Source organism: Miniopterus natalensis, chromosome 21, assembly GCF_054644295.1.
Source record: "Miniopterus natalensis isolate mMinNat1 chromosome 21, mMinNat1.hap1, whole genome shotgun sequence".
NCBI classification, from domain to species: Eukaryota; Metazoa; Chordata; class Mammalia; order Chiroptera; family Miniopteridae; genus Miniopterus; species Miniopterus natalensis.
In genome coordinates this window covers 18,870,058-18,876,129 of record NC_142101.1, presented here as the reverse complement: position 1 = coordinate 18,876,129, position 6,072 = coordinate 18,870,058, and positions in this window count along the sequence as shown.

Below are 6,072 nucleotides of genomic sequence, written 5' to 3'. Positions count from 1 at the left end.
GGAAGAGGGAGTTGCTATTTTGAATTAACTTTACGCTTTCTTGGAGGCGGCTCGCCAGGCCGCCGAGACGCAACAACACAGTGAAACTCGATGCACTTGAGTCGGGCCTGTTGTTCCAAATTGAGGGGGGAAAGGTGGCTGCTTCTCCCAGCCCAGGGTCCTTCACCGCCACCCACTGGCTGCTAGAGCCGCTCACGGAGCAATCACGGGGTTCGGGAAGGTCGGAAGGGCATTAAGTGTACATGAGACTCTCCGGCAAAATAATTCCATCCATCCCACCAGCAGACTGGGCTCATTTCCTCCAGCGTCCTGTTGGTTGAGGCCTCGGTGGTGACGAGAGTTCCCCCGTGATGTTTAAAATGTATTGGAGCTGAATTCCCTCTGAAGACAGATTTCTGGCCAGAAAGCTGTCCCCTTAAGTGACAGCTTAAAATATGTATATTTTAGTCTTCACCTGAGGATATTTTTTAGCGAGAGTGGAAGGGAGAGAGAAACATTGATCGGTTGCCTCCCACACTTGCCCTGACCAAAGCCTGCACTGAAGTACGTACCCCGGGGCCTAAGGAATCGAACCCGTGACCCTTTACTCCGCAGGCCGAGGCTCTAACCACTGAGCCAAACCAGCCAGGGCTCTTCGCTCATTATAAATAAAAGGCATAGAATAACTATAGACATGAATATTGCCTCTTACTTTTTTCCCTGAGAATCAGAAAGGCTCAGAAACAGTAGCTTTGCAAAACCAGGTAGAATTTAAGCACCGATCTGGGAGGAATCCCCAAGAAACACATCTTTTATTATTACTGTCATCGTTGCTGTGATTAGTATTTTTTTTTGGCATAATTTCAGATTCACTTTCCTAATAATAATATTAACACTGAATAGCGGAGGGAAACGTTTCAGGTTTTCTGCCTCCCTGCTTATAAAATACGTTAACGGGCAAAAATAGAAATCAAAGCCATCTCTCTTTTTATGTGAAATTACAGAGTACACGTTTAAAAAACAAGTTTTCCTTTGACTCCCATTGCAGACCTAAATCCTGAGGGTTATGAAAAAAAAAAAAAAAAAAAAGTAAGGTTTCAGATGGGAAGCGGGATTTTTTTAGGCTAATGAATGCGACTCTATTTCTGACACTCTGCTGTGTGTTTACATAAAACAGGGGAGCGTTTGGGGCCAATTAGTGGCTTGCTAAGCCTATACTTTTTCCAGCAAAGGCCAGCTAAGCCCGGCAAACTTGAACTCGAGGAGCTGAGACAGAAGAGTGTTGGCAGGGAATCGTGGGGTTGGCCGGGTCCAAGGCAACAAAGCTTCAGCGTAATTTAGTTTTTATTTGTTAAAAGAAAAAACAAGTTCTGTTTGTTTTTGTAATACAGTTTGTTAGTCTTTTTAATTTGGGGGAAAATTGGGGGAGAACCGGTCCGCCCGGCAGCGAGCGACTCCCAGGCCCTGGGTAAACGTGGCGGGCGTCCCCCGCGTCCACCTCGGCCAGAGGCAGCCGGGCGGGGCCGGTTATGCCGCGACCTCGGCTGAACCCGGGTGCTGGCCAGGCCAGGGCCGCCGTGAGAGCCACACTGGATTATTCAGGCCACCAAAAGGAGCCCTGGCCCGGCCCCCAGCCCCCTCTCCCCTTGCCTTTGATGTCCTGGCTGTGCAAACCTGCATTTATAAAATGCTGTTGCTTCCATGAGACCTAAAGATCTGAGTCCTTCCCCTGAGCTCTGCAGATTAAAAAAGTGAAGACACGTGGTTCAGCCCCGCCCAGCCCAGCCCAGCCCAGCCCAGCCCAGCCCAGCCCAGCCCAGCCCACGCTGGTTCCTGGATACCCGGCCGACCCGAGTCCCAGGTGAACGGCCCTTTGCCCCAAACTGTCCGCTCAGCAGCCGCTGTGTTGCTCTGGCCACGTGAGCACCACAGGGAGCGAGAGGCCGTGTCAGCCCCAACCTGGAAAAAATAACACCTGGGACAATCGTTCAGCAATCATTCTAAGTGTGTGTCCTCAGCTTAAATTTGGGGGGCACACAGTGGTTGTGAGGGGTAGAATGGTGTTAGGGGGTGCACCCGAGGTGCCCCTCACTGTGCGGTCACTGTGGTGAGTGGGGGAGCCACGCCTGGTTTTGGGAACTTCAGAGTGGGACCGAGTGAACCGGGGCGGAGGAGAGGTTACTGGGGGGTGGGGAGAGGTATGGGGAGGCCCTAGCCTGCATGGGGGGGCTCTGCCCTCCTCTGAGGTGCAGCGGGGATTTCCTCGGTGAACTAGACGGGCTCTGTGGTTGGTGATGGCCCTCTGTCCTCAATTTATGGTCACAGGAAGTGACTCAACATGCAGCCTCGAAGGATGGAGCAGCTGTGTCTGGCCTGGAACTTCCTCCTTCAGGTCCGGGTTGATCTGGGAACTAGGAGTGTGAGGCTGAATGTTAGCGTGACTCAGGGATGGGGGGCCCCCGAGGCAGGGTGGGTGAGAGCCGGGGCAGAGGGAAGGAGCCGGGCTGGCAACAGGAAATGCATCAGCGTGGTGGCCCATTTCTATGCCTTTTTTTTTTTTTTTTTAATGTTTTTATTAATTTTAGAAAGGAAGGGCGAGGGAGAGAGAGAGAGAAACATCGATCGGCTGCCTCCTGCATGGCCCCTCCCGGGGATCGAGCCCTGACCAGGAATTGAATCGGTGACCTCCTGGTTCCTGGGCCGACACTCCACCACTGAGCCACACCAGCTGGGCAATTTCTACCTCTTTAAAGTGGGGGTAACAGCGACCTCTGAGGGCCGCGAATAACAAACAGTCTTCATCGGCTGAGTTCATGTTACCTGTCAGTCACCCCTGGGAACATTTTTGTGCATTGTCTCGGGTGCTGACCACGGGGCTTGGGTTAGTGCCCTGGGCAAACGGAAATTTGTAAATATTTACCCCAGTGTTAGAGGTGCAGAAATGAAAGTAACAACAGCTAAGAGGCTTCCCCCAAATCGGTGACCGTGCTGGTGGAACTACACTCAACCTTCCAGCTGCCAAGACCTCACCGAGCCCCGCAACCTGCTGTCACCAGGAGACGCTCTGGTCGGTGTGGCTCAGTGGATGGAGCATCGGCCTGAGCACCGAAGGGTCTTGGGTTTGATTTCCAGTCAAGGGCTTGCACCTGGGTTGCAGGTTCGATCCCCGGCCCTCGTGGGACAGATGCCGGGGGGCAACCAGCCGATGTGTCTTCCTCACATCGGTATTTCTCTCCCTCTCTCCCTCTCTCTCCCCTCCTTCCGTCTCTTCCACTCTCTCTAAAAAAAAAAAAAATCAATGGAAAAAATATATTAACAAAAAAAGGGAGGGGCGGGAGGAAGCAGCCCCCTCACCCAGGATGGAGTAGCCTGTCTGATGGCTCTCAGAGGTCAGGCCGAGGGCCCGAGCTCTTAAGGACACGGCCGTGTCCTGCCGCGGCCCCGGGAGGATGTTTGTGTCGCCCGACGCATCTTCAGCAGGGCGGCCAAGAGCCTCGCAGCCCCGCCCGCCCCTCCCCGGGCACCGACCCCGGCTGCCCCGGGAGCTCCAGTCCGGGACCTCTCCTCCCTTCTGTTTACGGAGTTTCTCAGCCAAGAGGAAAAGCAATAGGTGTCAGATTGCAAGTCGAAAGCATCCAAGGAGCTGCCCTGCCCGTTCCCGGTTCCAGCCCAAGTTCCTGCCAAAGATCCTTAAATAAACCTGGGGGAGGAGGCCGTGGAAACCCGCTCAGCGCGCAGTGCTTCACGTCGGTGGTCAGAGGGACACACGGCCTCGGTGCCATCTAGTGAACTCCTCGGGGTTCTCAGAGCGGACAAAAGCAGTGGGGTCTGTCCCCCCTCCTGACGCTCTTTGGGGAGTTTTAGGAGGGTAAGAAGCTGGTCAACACACTACTTAGGAAAAAAAGTTTAACAACTTTATCGACAGATCTTTAACACGTAGAAATGGTGCATGTGCAAGGCGTTTGTATACACATGCACACGCTGTGACGAGATCGCCCCTCTAAAGCTCAGCGGGGGGCCCTTGTGAGCGTGTGCTGTGCGCGGGGAGAGCTGGTGTAAGATCTGTCCCCCTAAAGGCTTCGAGCACGCAACACGCTCAGACTGCCGACCGCCACGCTGCTCCTCAGGTCTCCAGAACTTATTTATTCTGAGTAACTGAATCTTTGCATCCTCTGGCCAACCCCTCTCCGTTCCCCTACGTTAAGTAGCTCCTAGTTATTCCTATTTATTTGTATTTTTAGGCAGAGGCGAGAGGTGGAGTCCAGCGACCTCTCTGAGGAGCAGCCGTCCCGGAGGGGAAAGAAGATGGCACGTGGAGGGAAATGCCGGGACAGGAAAAACTGTAATTAAACTGTAATTAAACTCTCCCGATGCTTTGTCTCTGGGTTTTTTGGGTTTTTTTGGTCCATTGTGTCTATAAGATGCTTTCTGAAGGGAGCGGGACTCTTCCCCTCCTTTAAAAATATGTGTCTAACCAGGTAGATGTGTTTTTCAGGACGGATCTCCATCCCCAGCGTTTTGCAAAATGCATTTGAATCAAAAGCAAGGCCGTCTCCCCCCCTTGGCGGGGTAGAAGTCGTTGCTTAGGAGCAGGCGGTCCTGCGGCTGAGCAAATCCATCCCAGAGGCTTGAGCACAGCCTGGTGGCGGTTCCAGGGCCCACGGAACAGCGGGCAGAAGGCCTGTGCACGTCCACGCAGAACTGCTTCCGTGGGGCGCGATCACCCAGAGAAGACAGCAGTCGTTCCCCTGAAGTCCACCGTTTGTGTTGCTTGATAATAAAATATAGGCATAAATCAGTAAAATAGAACACACACTTTCTCACTTGTCTTTATTCAGCACTCATTCAGGAAGGAAATACAGATTTTGGATGAAAGTGTCCTGAAAATCTAGTCTTCACAGGCTTTTTTTTTTTCTTTTTCCTTTTGTTCAGGGAGTTAGTTATTTCCATAGAATTAACTTTAAAAATGTTTTTAAAGTTACTAATTTAGTCTCAGGCAAAGAAAGTAGAAGTTGGCGTTTAAAACTAAGTTAATGATCATGTGTTTATATAGAGAAATTCCACATTTACGTGCTCCGCTCTAAGTTACATGCCAACGAATCACTACGCAGTAATGAAGTATTCAAGGCTAATTTTGTGCATATAATGAAAAACTCAGGATGATGAACCCAAGAGAAACGTGAGTTAAATGGGAGGCAATTGATGTTGTGCAGTCAGGGGCCTAAGAGAGTATTGTATGTCAACTACGCTTTGATAAAAATGGTTTTTTAAGTAAAAAAAAAAAAAATAGTAAAATCAGCTAGGAGAGTGAAGATCCGGAAAACCAAACCAACCTAAAGGCAGTGCAGAGTTCAATGAAAGGAGTTTCCTTTATCGTTTTTCGAAAAATACCATTTCTGTGGGTTTGTTTCCCTGGAACTTAAGCAATTATTAACCTGTGGATCTTTAAAAAACAAAGACAGAAACTGATACCCGTAAAATCGTTCTACAGACGACCGTTGCATTACCTGCATTTTATTATGTGCTTATAGAATTCATGTATGAACACGTAACACACGTAATAGTCTCTGAACAAGAAAAAACAGTGGCTAAATTTTATTATGATGGATATCCATTCCTGGTAAAGCAGTCTAAGCATCTGAGAAATTCAAACTAAACTTGAGAGAAACTTTAACATGGAAAATGTTCCTATTTAATGGCATGCCCCATAATCAATGATTTATTCCATAAAAACAGCTGTAGGAGGCGTTTCATGTAAATATTTAGCAAAAATACATTTGCACGGTTCTCTTTTTACTCTGGATTCAGTACACACCGCGTTTGTTTAAAGATCCTTATGTAAGTTCAGTTCTGACAAACATGCAATTTTGGGGTCAAAAGCATCAATCAGCGAATTTCACGTCTTATACAGAGAATAATCCTTCTGGCGGAATGTAAACACCGTGTGAAGATGTGGAAGCAGGCTTGCCTGAGGGCTTTCAATTACACGAACTAAGCCTGCAGAGAGACCCGCGCTAAATGCTAACACATGGAGCAGGAGGTTTCCGAACGTTAACCGGGTTGACTTTCCTGGGGTAGGAAGCGCAAGCGCCG